This window comes from Solanum verrucosum, unplaced genomic scaffold, assembly GCF_900185275.1.
Source record: "Solanum verrucosum unplaced genomic scaffold, falcon-dt-bn FXZP01000101.1, whole genome shotgun sequence".
NCBI lineage: Eukaryota > Viridiplantae > Streptophyta > Magnoliopsida > Solanales > Solanaceae > Solanum > Solanum verrucosum.
Window position 1 is genome coordinate 1,804,771 of NW_026020111.1, and position 15,832 is coordinate 1,820,602.

Genomic DNA, 15,832 nt, shown 5'->3' on the forward strand with positions numbered 1-15,832 from the left:
TACATTTAACAGTTTAGCGAATATGTTTTTATTAGTCGGTCTAAAACATCGATCTCTGCTCGGTCCCGTTCAATACATACAAAATGCACTAGCACGAGAAGTTAGAACTATACCATTCTCATAATCAAGATAAATTACATTTAATCTCGTGCTACAATCTTTCTGATGGTTTTGTCCAAATTTCCATCTACGATTATGAACTATAACTTTTAACTTATAAGAACCGATTATTTAATCTTCTGTGTATAAGCTTAAACTCTATACACCAAATCATCTACTATATAAGTTAAGGACACATATATGACAATTGATCTATTTAATGTAACACTTTACTGAATTGAATAAATGAATAAACAATTGTTCAACAATAATACTATATCAAAACACATGGTTAATAGTGTATCCTAACAACATGTAAATTGAATCGTTCCAAACTATGATTCCAAGTCTTAAACCAGTTTTCGTGAAAAATCACCGCATTTCTCTTTACATAAGTCTATCCATCTCAATTAACAATAATCAACAACAAATTCTTACTAGAAAAATGCTTAAAAAGTAGAACTTACAATTTATGCAAAGAGTAGGACTTTAATTATGTAGTGAAGAATACTTGTAAGTTGTAGATTTTCTAGCAGTGTTATATTTTTTTTAGAGTTGTGCAAGTTGTAGATTTTCTAGTGGGAGAAGGCACAAGTACTCCCCTAGACTATGATTGAAATCTCAGAGACACTCCTTAACTAAACTAAGGTTATATTACCCCCCCCCCCCCCCGAATTCATTTTATATAGAACATTGTACACGTTTTGGCTTATGTGGCACACCCCATGACTCCACGCAGTTGAGGTGCGTGGGAGATATTTATATGTCACGTAAGCCAAAAAGGTGTACAAAATTACAAAAAAAAAATGAGTTCAAGGGGTAATAGGACCTTAGTTTAGTTGAGGTGGTATCTCTGAGATTTGGGTCATAGTGTAGGGAGGTACTTCTACCTTTTCCCATTTTCTAGTAGTCTTATACTTTGTTTAGAATTGTGCTAGGGCTTTAGTTGTTTTTAGTTAAGAGAGGGGCTGGGGCCAGATGAGGTGGAAAAAATGAGTTTTAATAAAAGAATTTTTTAAAAAGGTTTAACTCTCTAAAGAAAAAGCTGATTTTAAAGTTAAAAAGTGTTGCATTCCACAGGGGTCGAATTCGCGTGGTCGCACTGCCAGTGAGGGACTTCAACCAATTCTCCCAAGCGACTTTTAGTTATAAAGGTGCACAATTAAATATATAATTGTTTATCAACTATCTATACTATAACATCTCGCAAATTGAAATAGCTAGGAATAAGCTAAGAACTGGAAATAGTCAATTTTTGGAAAGAATGAAAAATCTGGAAAATTTGTTTAAGTTAGGAAAGGTTGAGTTTTAGTCATCTTCAAATGGCTATAACTCCTAGCTCAGTATGATTTAGGTGTAGTTACAGATATGGTTGGAAATCTCTTGGAATGATCTTTCCAACGCCGCCAAATTAACTTGATTCCGAGTTTGTATGGGTAAGTAATGCCCTTTGGAAGTTAGGTTGTTGGATTAAGGAAAGTCTAATTCGGATTTTTGAAAGGTAGATTAGTCTTTTCCTTACCCAATTAATTTAATTCATTTTAGTGAATTAATTAAGGGTCAAATCAGAAGGAGATCAGTTTATTCAATTGGAAAATACGCTAGGGCTTGGAGAAAAGAGAAAAGAAGGGAAATGAGAAGAGGAAAAGCAAGAATTCGCCAAGAACAATTGGTTTTGGTTGTGGATTCGCCAAGGAATTGATCTTACAAGGTATGTGAGTCTTTCATAGCATTGAGTTCATTCACCCACGCGCCAAACATATTTAGTTCAGCAAAATTCGTCCTAAAAGAGTTTGAAAGTTGATGTTCTTGACATGTATTCTTGAATTTGAATGTTGTTCTTGAATTGGGATGAATTGAGGAGTTTCTGAGATCTTTGAGTCAAATTATAGAGTTGTTTTGAGTTAGGTTCTTAGGTACATATGCTGGGTATCGGAATCTAAAATGAATTTGAGAACAATAGTCGAGTTTAGGCGAATTGGTGCTGGAAAGCGAAGAAGGAAAAGTCGAGCAGGATCTGGCACGCAAGTCCGCGTTGCGGACTTGCTCCCCCAGTGAGAAAAAGTTTGCTCCATGTCGCGGTCAGGATACGGACTCCTCTGTCTCAAAATTTAATTTTGCGAGTAATTATTTAAAACATCTCCTCGTCACGGACTTGTTCCAAGATAGTGATTTCTTGACTTTTCTCATTTTTAGCTATCAAAAATCATTCCTAAACATCATGAGACCTTTCCTATCACAAATGAAAATCCTTGAATCCATAATGCAATTCAAGGAGAGGTAAGAGTCAATTCAAGTAAAGTTAAGAGTCAAGTCAAGAAGAATTCATCAAAGTTTTCAAAGGTCTTTTACAAATGCTCTAACTTTGTTTTAAGACTTAAAGTTCAAGTTGAGTTAAGCAAAGAGCTCAAATCTTGAAGTTCATTTCTTCAAAAGTATATGGAGACTATGTATTCCCAAAGGGTTTAAAATGTTTTCACATTTAAACAAGAAAGGAAAACCTTGATTTCCAAAGAGCCTTTGAGCAAGTTTTCAAAAAAGAGTAAATGCTTTCATAATTAAGCAAGAGGGGAAACTTTGATTTCCAAGATAGCCTTTGAGCTAAGTTTTGAGCAATTATCTCAAATCACAAAAAGAAGTATCTTTTAAACATAAAGAGCTAATATCATATTTTGGGAGTAGTATTGTACACCGATATAGGGACGAGCTTGTGTTTAGATAACTCACGTTTCCATAAACCATGTAGCCATCATGGGTAGAAAAGGGTCATACTTTTTAGATGAATCATTTTCGCATAGACTAGTGGATCCACTTAGTAATTTAGGTCCTATACCCCTGGCAGGTATAGGATGTGCTGGCAGCGTGAGGGAGATCGTTGTATCATCATAATAGCTCTTATGTGATGGTTGTCGGTTAGAGAAACTCCCACAGAAGTACTTTGTATTTTTATATACATCAGTTTATTTGTATTTTTACATAAATCTCAGAGTTATTTGTATCTTTGCATACACACAGAGTTGACATCATATTTTAAACAACTTTTCTTTATATTGCACTTATTTTAAACTACTTTATATTGAAATGAGTTCATTTATGTTGAGTTGAGATGAGCCAAGTAAGTTCTTCAGTTCCTTTCAGATTCTTTTAAAGCCTATGTTGTGTTTAGCATTCCAACTCGCATAATCGTACATTCAATGTACTGATGTCAGTTGGCCTGCATCGTATTATGATGCAGACGCAGGTAACTAGGATCAGCATCCAGCGTATCGTTGATCCAATAAGCAGTTCAGAGTCTGTTGGTGAGCCTCTTTGCATTCCGGAGGATCCCTTTTGTTTACTTTCAGTATTAAATAGTTCATTAGGATGTCATGGGCCTGTCCCGACATCCATCTCAGTTGTTTTAGAGGTTTCATAGATAGTCAGTCAGATGTTAGTTCATTCGTCATCATTTTGCTACTGACTTATGTTCAGATTTGAGTTTCCATTTTGGCTAAGTTAAATGTTTTTTTTCAAAACATTATGAGTTTAGAATGAGACAGTTAAGTTGTTTAGCATTTGAACTCCTTTCTTATTGCATATAGTCTTCCGCTGAGTAAGTAAGCTAGGTCAAGGGTTCGCTTGGGGCCAACAATGGTTCTCGAGGGACAACCACGTCCAAGGTGTAGGCTCAGGGCGTGACATATACACATATATACGATTTATTTTTTAAAAGTTACCCGGTGCATGTGGGTCCGTCCCTGCCCTCAATTTATTACTTCGGAAAATATACAAGTTTTTGAAAATCTTAAGTTTTTAATTCATCCACTTCATAATTAATAGGGGTAAAATGGTAAACTCACTATAACTATTATTGTTTTTCTTAATAGGTGTGTCAATTCAAAAGTGGACAAGTAATTAGGGACAAAGTCTCTTAAAATTAGTTTTGTCCTCATTCATTTATTTTAATATTTTAATTTTTTCTATTTATTTAGTTACCTCACTTCTTTATTATAAATTAAACCTATTTTAAATTCTTCATTTCTAGATTAAATAACTAAAATAAAAAAGGGAAAGCTGGCATGGACGTGGGTAGTATTACCCCTATGCTTTTGTGCTTTTTCAAAGTGCATGATATTTGTCCAAATTTTATTTTTGTGTTGAAAATATCCATTTTTCAATGTTTTATTAGTGTGGGGAAATTTTTTTACTTACCCGTAGGGGTGTGCATAGGTTGGTTCTGTTTCTATTTTATGTATTATTGGTGCGGTTTATCAGTTTTTTATTTTTAAATACGCTAAGCCAATAAGATTTTTTTTGGTTTTGGTCTTAACATTTCGGTTTAACCAATAAAAAATGCTTATAAAACAAATATGACTTCTACAACAATTTGACGCAACAAGACAATATTGTAACTTACAAATGCTCATAAAATAGAAACAATAATAACTAACATGAAAAGAACTATACAAGTATAACACAGAGAAATTAGTTAAGTGAATAAGGTTTTTACTTTAGGTTTTGACATTTTGTGTAATGTGAATTTGTGAACTCAAAGTCACTGTGAAGTGTGAATTGAATGCTAAACGACAAAGACATTAACTAATAAGGTATTAAGATTAATATTTAATATTAATGTACGGAAAAAGTAGTAAATTACTACGATCTTAATGAGTTATTGATTTATCCAATAACACAATATTAAAAAACCAAAACTTAACCGATAACACAATAATTTTTCTATAGAACCATTAAAAATCGTTAAGCCAATAACACCTTTTCAGTTCGATTTATCGATTGGTTCAGTTTTTGCACATCACTACTTGCAGGGGCGGACCCACATGGATTCCGCCGGGTGCTCGAGCACCCATTAACCTCGTCTTGGAATACATATATCTATGTAGAAATTAAGAGGTATTTGTATAAAATTAACATAGACTCATAGAGCACCCAATGATCAAATGATTTGATTGGTCCATTGGCTTTTGGGTGGGTTCTTAAGTCTCTTTTAGTGTTGTTGAGCTCGGGTTCGAATCTGATCACTATTAACAAGTCTTTTTTGTATTTTTAATTCCGCCACTTTCAAAGCACCCACAACCTTAAAATCCTAGATCCGTCACTGACTACTTGCTAGCTCTAAAAATGGTTATTCGTGAAATTCCTCCATCCTTTCCAAGGTAAGGGTGAAGTCTGCATTTGGACATTTCTTGTGGGATTACATTGAATATGTTGTTGTTAATGACTTCCACGTTCCAAGGATATTTGGTTAGGATTTTTGTTTTTTTAAGAAATCTTAGCCCCAAACTCTTTTAAGAATGACTTTTGGCTTGTGCTTTCTCTCCAGAACAGGGGTTCATGTGTCTTTCTAATGTATGTTAACTGCTTCACTTAAAGGATTGTTAGCCTCAGTCCCGAACAAGATGTAAATGTGTTCATTAAATATACAATGTCTTTATTCCATATTTAACAAAAGAAACAAAAATGAACAGCCCTCGAGCAAAAAATATGCCTCTGCCCCAAACAAGATGGGATCCAATGATCTCCACGGGTTGGTAGCCAAATGAAACAAGGATATTCTACCTACTAGTAGTCCAATGAAGTTTCCCATTCACAAACTTACCTGACTGTTGTTGTGGCATTAAACATCCACAAATATCAACAGGTCTTCGCGAATCACTCTTTAGACTAAATTGTTTCACCTCAATTTGAACTGAGCTGCATGTCTGTGAATGCTAAAGACAATTTCTTGTCCCAAACAGTGCAAAACAATCACTTGTAATTGAATACCCCTATTCCTACCATTCCTGCATCCTATCGTTCCTCCAATATCATTTGTACTGTCCAAAGGAGCTTCGTGAGATCAATGCTCTTTTCTTCCCTAACAAGATCAACAACAAGTGCAGAATTCGAACAAGCAACACACCTGGTGGCTTCTGCATCCTGTCCCTTCACCAAAATTTAATAAGTCGAACACAATCACTTCCAATCTAATTTGAACCAACAGTATAATGAAAACGGTATATTTGAATCTAAAGTAGAACGAGAGGGGAATATCTCTTGCTTTCCCGATTAAATATGTAGGCTTTTTTACTTATTTTAGTTGACTAAGCAATTACTTGCTTCCATGAGAGGTAGAATGACTCGAATTCTTCATATACATTAATCTATCAATGAAACAAGATTAGAGTAAAAGTGAAACAAGAGTTGACATATTGCCTGAACCTGTGATTCACAAAATACTCTGTTATCTTAATTATATAGAAGCAACACAGTTCGTTCTACTCATGAAATTATGGCTACAAGCCTAGTTGACTCATCCCAACTTGAAATTCACAGTTCGTTCTACTCATGAAATTATGGAGAGATCAATTAATGTATATGAAGAATTCGATTCATTATACTTCTCATGGAAGCAAGCCTCAACTAATTAGTCAATTAAAAGAAGTAAAAGCTTACAAATTCGATGAGAAGAATGAGAGTTGGCATCTTGTGGAACTTAGAAGCGGGGAGCTGAAAACAGGGGACCTTTACAAATTGAATGCAATAAAATTCACTAACATTTGGCAATACCTGGACGACATTATATTTAAATCTAAAATGTCCTGCATATGAACACGGTCTTTGATGTACCCTAAACTTTGCAATTTAGATGTGATATACTCCTTATTATAAAAATAACTCATATATACCCCCCAACGTTACACAATTAGCCCATATATACACTTTTCATAATCCAAGTATAAAACTTCTTCTATCAATTTATTTTGGTACGGAAGATAAGGTGAGATATCTAGGATTAAATTACCATATAGTTTTTTTATCCCGACATAATCTTAGAATTATTATTAAGTATTATATTGAGGGGCTTGTGTTATCAATTTCAAGGGTAATTGGGATGATCACTTACCTCTCATTGAGTTTTCTTACAACAACAGTTATAACTCTAGAATCTAGATGGCTCCTTATGAGGCTCTTTATGAGAGAAGATGTAGATCTCCTATTGGTTGGTTTGAGGTTAGTCAAGATGGGTTAATAGGACCGGACTTGGTTCATCAAGCTATGGAGAAAGTGAAGATCATTCAAGAAAGGTTGGAAACAGCACAAAGCCGTCATCCTATATCGCTGTTAGGAGAAGAAACTTGGAGTTTGAGATGGATGATTGAGTTTACTTGAAGGTGTCATCCTGGTGTTATGAGATGTGATAAGAAGGAGAAGCTTAGTCCCCAGTATATTGGTCCTTACAAGATATCCAAGAGGATTGGCAATGTAGCCTATGAGTTGGAGCTACCATTAGAGTTAGCAGCAGTCCATCCGGTGTTTCACATTTCAATGTTGAAGAAGTATATGGCTGATCCTTCACTTATTATACCTACTGGAAATATTGGTATTAAGGACAACCTATCTTATAAGGAGATACCTATTGAAATACTTGATCGTCAGGTTCGCAAGTTGAGAACCAAGGAGGCTGCATCAGTCAAGGTTTTATGGAGGAATCAATTTGTTGAAGAAGCTACTTCGGAGGCTGAGGAGGATATGAAGAAGATATACCCACATCTCTTCTCTTCTGGAGAAATTCCTGACCAAGGTAATGACTTTTTGTAAAACACTATTTAAGTTGATATGTTATGTCGTGTTAAATTGCATGTTGGTGTTTGACCTGGGTGTTAGATGTTGCCAAACTTAGTTCTACTTAGAGTGATCTCATTCGAGGACGAATGTTTCCAAGGGGGAGATATTGCAACACCTCGATCTTAGAAAGACCTATTTTAAGAAAGAACTAAATTGGAAAGAGCTAATTAAGGTTTTGGGTCAACTTCAAACGACCATAACTTTCCATACATGATGAGTTAGGTAGCTAATAAGGTATCAATTGAAAGGTCTCTGAGTCCTCTTTCCAACGACACTGATTTTTATAAATTCTGAGTCTGGATGACGGAGATACGCCTGTTTGTGTTCAGCCTGTCCGTTTAAGGAAAGTTCATCCGAATTGAAGAAGGGAATTTTGGTCTTTTCCTTTCCCCATTAGCTTTAAACATTTTTAGTAATATTTTAGGTGTCTAAACTGACTTAGAACAGTTTTCACAGTTCTAAAATACGGTTAGGGTTTTAGAGAAAAGTTCAATAGGAGGAAGAAAGGAGAATATTCGAGTGTTCAAGGTTTTCTTGCAAATCGTCGAGGGATTTCACCAAGGATTTGATCCAAACGAGGTATTTAAGTTTTCATAGTAATGGGATCATTCACACACACGCCAATCATGAGTTTCTTTTACCAATTTCATCCATAAGATTGGGTATATTGAGGTCTTGATGAGTCTCTTGAAGTTTGTGTTTCATTCGTTGATATGAGGTTTCGTTGAGTTCTTACGATGACGATCTTGTGGTTGAGTATTGTTCTTGAGTAATTTAGAGTGGATTTCATTGTAATTATGTTGGGTCTAAGAATCTAAAAGAGTTTGAGGGAAACCGTTCGGTTCTAGGGGAGTTAGAGATGAAATTGAAGCAAGAAAATTCATCAAAACCTGGGTATAGGGTTGGGGCACCGCACCACTCAGGGCGCCCCAAACCACTTTCTGTAGCTTAGGGGTTGGTGCCATGCGTCACTCAGTGCACCAAGGTCGCCAGGTCCCCTACCCTTCCGTGTGCGTTTCCTCGAATCATACATGTGCTATCTACTTGATATCCATACTTAAAATATTCATTAATACTTGAGAGATCATGCATATCTAGGTCATAGCTCTTGAATTCATAATTCAAATTCAAGATAGAGTTCAGAGTAAAGTTCGAGGAAGTTCTTTGAGTCAATTGAGAAGTCTTATTGCAAGACTTTCAAACATGTTTTAAGACTTGAGTATGAGGATGAGGAGAGTTTATTTTCAATTTTCAAAATGAATATATGGGAACTAAGTATTCCCAAGAATAAATGTTTTTACATTTAAAATTAGAGGAAATATCAATTTCCAAATGAGTTCATGAGGAGTTTTTAAGTATATTCTCTTTAAAAAGAACCTTTTGAGTAATAATCTCAAAGTTTGAGGACGAGGAAATATTTTAAACATATGAGCATGAGTTATATTATTGGGAGTGGTATTGAGCACTGATATGGGGACGAGTTCAGATAACTCAAAGTCCCCATAAACCATGTATGCCAACGTGGGTAGAAAGGGTCATATTTTTTAGATTGTTCCTTATTGATTTTTAAGCATAGCTTAGTGGATACACATAGTTGAGGATGTCTTATACTCCGGCAAGGTATATGACAATTCTGGGAGCGCGGGCGAGACGTTGTATCATCACATAACTCATAGTGATGGTTGTCTGTTAGAGAATATCCCAAATAAGAGTAAAAGAGTTATTATTGTATTTTTAAATACATTGAGTTACTATCTACTGTTTTAAAAGCTTTCTTCTAATGCATTTTTATTGTTGCTTTTATTTTGAACTGAGTTAAGCACTTCTGAGTTTGAGTATGCTTGAGTTAAGTTGAGTTGAGATGAGGTGAGTATGTTCTTCATTGTTATTAGTTCAAGCTTATGTCTGTGCTTTAAAGTTCCCCTTGCATGCTCGTACATTCCATGTAATGATGCCATTTAGCCTACATCTTTTATGATGAAGATACAGGAGTTCAGGGTCATCAACATACACATCGTTGATACAACGTGCAGTTCTAGAGTTGCTTTGGTGATTCTCCTTGCTTCAGAAGGATTCCCATTAACTTTTAGTTTTGTTAAGATGTCATGGGTCTTGTCCCGACTTCCATCATTATAATTAGAGGCTTCATACATAGTGTTTTGAGTAGTCTTTTCCATTTCTTTTGTTAAATGTGTAAGACTTGAGTTAAACAGTTATGTTATTGAACATTTCAGCTATATTGAGCTAAACTAATTTTAGTAAGGATGTCTTTATGAGTTAAGTTATATTTGAGGTTTCTTTATTGTTGAGTAAGTCTTCCACTAAGAGTTGAGCCAGGCCAAGGGTTCGCTTGGGCCAGTAATAGTTCTCTAGTGCTGGCCACGTCCAGGGTGTAGGCTCAGGGCGTGACAGTGTCTATAACAATTCTTTGTGCGATTGAAAATGTCACTGTCCTTTCCTTCTAGACTGGCCCAAAATGGTGAATTTTAAAGCTTTGTTCTTAGTAAATTCAATGATTGAAATTTCTATAATGTCAGTCATTCTAACTATTTTTGGTTTTGAATGGATTGTTGTCACCTTTATCACGTTTTGAATGAATTGTTTATTTTATTTTATTTTATTTTGTATGGTTAATAACTAAATAATTGAACCAAATCAATAACAACTAAACCGATAAATGTATATTATCTTTTATTTGGTTTGATTTTAATAATTTTAAAATTGATTAATTTGGTGTGATTTTGATTTTTACCAATAATCGATCCAAACCGACCCGTGAACACCTCCACCTGCAATTATTCAATATTTAATAATTCATATTTTATTGACGCTATTTGCATCCCAATGAAAGTGAGATATAGTTGGATATGAGAATTAAAAGAAATTCTATAGTTGAATGGAGTTTTTGTATTTATTCTACTTTATGTAAACAATACAAGATATGCTCTTCTCAAGGAATAATGACAGGTGGAATTGGAGATAAGATTGTTCGAGTCTCTTGAAATATGTCCCCCTGTCAAATTGAGAGGCATTTTGTCACTATCCAAAAGTCGAGGTTATGATAGCACACACTCTAACCCCCCATCCCCAACCAAAAAAAGTGTGTAGGCCAAAAATAACACAGATACGAGACTCTAAAAGGATGGTCAGGCCACAAACGATAGAAAAGAACAACAAAGAATATCCCAAAACCAGGTAGCATATGTATAAAGAGCATCTAATACAACTTTAGAGTATGAAACACATCACAAGTCTCCGATAAGAAATAAAGACTGGAAATATCAGATGGAACTAATGGTGATCCCAAAACAGGATCTCACCACTACTTTGAAAAGATCTCCGAAGCTACAAATGATCAGTCACCGCGGGGAGTACCCTAACTAGAATCTGCATAAAAAGTGATTCAAAAGTAGTGGTGAGAACAACCCACAAGTACTCATTAGGCTTGGCCAACCGAGTAAAAGGAATTAATCAGCTTATAAATTAACTATGGAACGCTTCCACCTGCATAGAAAAAAGTCCCACTACGGAATTAGTTCCACCAATTTATAATGAACGGCGTGAGTAAAGTAAACGCATAAGGTAACAACAATTCCCATAACACACACAACTCAAATAATTAATGCAATTTAAGGAGATGATGTAATGATGTGGTGGTACAGTGGAATCAAGGTTGTCGCACAACCTGTCATATACACCTAGTCGAGCTAAGGCTTCCAGAAAAGGACCCATGGAGGACTCACAGTTCATATACCAAATCACAATCTCAATATCTCATCAACTTGCCACCTTAGCGTGGTCAAGGATATAAAACGGTGTCTCATTTTCTTTCTCAAAACGATCTCCACATTTTTCTAAATTTCCCAAGAACATGATATGATGAATGAGGATGGATGCATCACAATACATATATAACATGGTGGCAATAATCAACTCAACATGTATCTATAGTCTACATTTCTCAAAACTCAGTAGAATCATGATATACACCCTCATATGAAAAATAATAAGAACGAGTTCATTTGTAATAAGTGAATTCCATTTAGAAAGCATTTCGTTTACTCAAAGCATTATAATGTTTCCAACTCAGCCACTCACTCGGGCATTACAGGTCAAATAGCATTACAAGCCTCTCTCATATGCAACGCATGAATCACATGCTCTCAAAGCAAATAGAACAACAATTAAGGCCTCAACATAGGTTAAGCAACACATACATGCCCCCACATAGGCAACAGAATATAATCAAGCTCCCACACCGGCAACACAATATAATCAATTCCCCAGACGGGCAACACAATATAATCTCCAAACGAACCCTTAGGATTTATTCAAGACCCGATAAAAATAAATCAAATATGCTACCCCACTAAACTTGACATTCCGGACACAATGAAATCTTTGAATTTCAAAATAAAAAGATCATTTAGACAAAAATACCCTCTCGGACATTTGCTTAGGCCTAAAGATCAACTTCTCACCTAAACGCCCAACCCTCAACTTAAGGCCCTGAAAACCTTACCAACCACTCTACTAGCTCAAACTCGGCGTTCCGAAAGCGATGAAACTGACGGAGTTCCCATCCGACGTTCAGAACTCAAAATGTTGACCAAAGTTAACCCTATCAAGAATTCTCAACTCAAGAGGGATCAAATTACCAAAAACACACCCGATCACATCAGGGACCTCACCAGTCACCAACCATTCCCGAAAAACCAAATAAGCATGAAAACGGTACGAGGAAAGGCAAAATGGTCATTTCACAATTTAAAACAAAATCACAAGAAGCGAGACATTACACACCCATCGTTATTTTTTCTTTTACAACTTAACAGAGATAGAAGCTTCAATAGGCAATTTGCTCCTGATGATATTTTGAAGCTGCTGAATCACCTTGAACATGTTTGGAATCAATATGGATATTGGACTTCACATATGGAAGTTTTTTGTATTATAGTATCAAGGTGGTGAAATTACTTTTCTTATTCCATAATCACTCTGCATCTTTGATCGGTTGATCTTCCTTTATTGGCAGTCTAAAAATCTTACTGAAAAGTTTTTATGCATGCTGAGAATTGGTTTCAGCTTTCCTTATATACAAAAAATTGATCATTTTACAAAAAAAGAGGGAACAATTTCTTAATGATACATCATATAAAACTATTAGATGTAAAGTATTTATATCTAGATGACATCACTTATTCACACATAAACTATATGTCGTTGAAATATAAAATAATTAGTCAAACGGTAAAGTTGAATATCATTATAGTTTTACCACTAAATTTAATTGTTCAAATAATAATCTAATCATCTTATACTCAACAATTAAGTGGATTGACTAAACTCACCATTCATCAGTTTAAACTTGCATTTCCCCCCTTAGAAATTATGGTTGCACTTCAAACCCAGTAAGAAGAATCAAAAGCACAATAACAACAATATCTTGATATATCAGCCTAACAGATACGCTCTTGTAAATCTTAGCAATATAGCTAAAGGAAGAACGAAATAACACAAAGTGTTAGCTCTATTAACTTTATGTTATAATGATGAAACTAATCATAAATGATCGGAAAAAAGAGATACATCCAAAATATGTGAAAAGAAAGCATAAATCTAAACACGGAAGGAAGTCACACACTACCAGAATTAAGGAAGATTGATAAACCATTGTACCAGAATCGAGGAGATTGACTTGCCTAAAAATGAAATCAAGACGAGTCAACAACCTACTAAAAGGAAAGCACACCCTATCAGAATCAAGGAAGATTGATTTGCATCAAGAAAGGATGACTTTTCTAAAGATGGAAACAAGTTAGCACACGCTTATCCTAGTCACTATTTCATCTTGTAAAAATATTGTATTTAATGTAGTTAACTAGTGAAAAGAAAAGAAAAGGAGAGATTAGAAAACTATACGAGCAGAGGATGTTACCAAAAAGTGAACTGTAATCTTTCATGTCAAGGAGTTCACAATAGGCTATTTGTCTAATCAGAAACATTCAAGCTCTAAGGACACCAAGGGGACTGGATTAGGCACCTCTTCGGTGAGTCGAACAAGAATAAAAATATTTGTATCAATTGTGTCTTTTATCTCTTTACACCTTATATAATATGTTTTTTATCTAATCGTCTAAAATGTAGGGTAGTTGACTTGGAAAAATCAACAAATGTATATTTTTGTGTCCTGAAATAAACAATACTTATAGAAAGAGAACCACATTTGCACATACTAAAATGTCCTGCTTAGATACAAATATTTAAGTCAAAGTAACAGATCAACACAAACAAGATAATAAGAAGACAGAGAAGTTATCAGTGCTATCCACACAACTTTCCTTTTTGGATGTATCTTGAATGCAGACTCCTTTCGTAAGCTGATATGATTATCAAATTGGTCATTCTGGTAACTGTAAACCTCAAATGGAAAAAAGATAGCATCATAAGGAAAAAAAGTACATCTTATCAATTAGCTATACCTTTGCCTTGATTGATTCAATACGGTGCATCAACTCTTTTCCACTTCTTTTTTGTGAGCCACGCAAAATACAAATGCCAACATTCAAAATCTTTACGATGTCAGCATGAGAAGCAACAGATGTGCAGGTGTTTAAAAGCTTCAGAGCATGTGGAACCAAATCCATCCTTGAATCACAGTATCGACATAAATACTGTGCATCCAAATTGATGCTTCCTCCAATTGTCCCAGTCATGTAAACTCGTAGAGCACAGCCTAGATGGGAAACATGTCCACATATGTAGCCATCTACTTTTGCTTCACATCAAATGTAACTGTACCCTTCATAGTCTGAACTGATAGTTTTGCAGCAAAGGATACAGCAACAGTTTCGGCAAAAACCAGGCTCAATACAACAAATATCACAAAGAATGGCTAGAAAAGGATTTTTTGTTGTTAAACTGCATCATATTTTGTTACCACCCTTACAAGTAATGGCTCTTATAGGAGAATCAGACATTAAAGACTACAATTATTTCCCTGAATATGTACTCCTCTCATTTATATCTGAGTCAAAATCAATATCTAATTAAAAAAAAACAAATTTGGCATCAGGTCAATAAAAAGATGTAGTAAGTGTTTTTTTTAATTGATTCAAAGAACCGAATAAATATCTACATGTTATATACCAAAGAGACCCGTCGAAGCTAACCTTTTGAGCTTGGCAACTACTTCGAAGGAATCATCCAACTAAATAGGGCAAAAAATTGGTTTATATCCATGTCAGGATTCTCAAACTGCAGATACTCTTTAACTGAAATCTTACTTCAAAAAGCATTTTTCTTTCCACCTTTTGGAGCCTTAAAATGCTTCGGAAGATACAAATATCTATCTTGAAAGGTACCTAAACTTGTTTCTCTTTTCCCTTCCCGCCAGCCCCACTTATCACCAGCATTTGGCCAATCTACAGGAGCATATGGTAAGCCTTCGCCAAAGTCATACTCAGAAACTTGATAAAGTTGAAGCCCAATTTCATTGATTCTAGAAGCATTTCCATTATAAACAACATGTGCACGACTCTCCCCAACCTCCTCCTTGGCATACATTTAGCTAGAAATCTCTAACTCTATTGATACCATGGAAGTCTGAAACCATAGAAAAATAATGAAATGTCAGAAGTCCACAGTAGAAAGCAAACCATTTTTGGCTATAAAAAATTGGAAAAACACCAACTAAAGAAGAAAAGACAAAATTGGGCATATTCTTCAGGAAAACAAGATAGCTAATTTTCGACCTGAAGAAGTTATGCTTCAGATGAAGATAAATGTTAGACCTTTCAGCATGAGATACAAAAACACTCTCCTCCCAAGGAAACATCAAAGTTGATCACAAGAATGTTTGTGTTTAATGCAGCATGCTTGACATAAATACCTAAAGTTCAAAGCCACCTTTTGTGTGAAATTATTACTAAGATACTTAGAACAATAATTTTCAAGAACTTGGTAAGAAACAACAAAATTTAAAGAATATTTTCAAAACTAGAAACTTAAAACCAGTAAAGAAAATAGAATCTGAAACAAATTTAAAATATTAAAAAAAATATTTTCTCAAAAAAAAGAAAATTGAGCCCACTAAATGCACAATGTTTTCTTAAGGAAATTAGTCCCC

General features: G+C 34.9%; 1 protein-coding gene and 1 pseudogene across 1 annotated transcript in view; one reads left to right on the forward strand and one right to left on the reverse strand.

Moving 5' to 3' along the window:
- Positions 1 to 15,832, forward strand: part of LOC125825438 (uncharacterized) — a 1,130,247-nt gene that overhangs the window by 467,791 nt on the left and 646,624 nt on the right. The window lies entirely within an intron of this gene.
- Positions 5,652 to 15,270, reverse strand: LOC125825475 (uncharacterized; annotated as a pseudogene).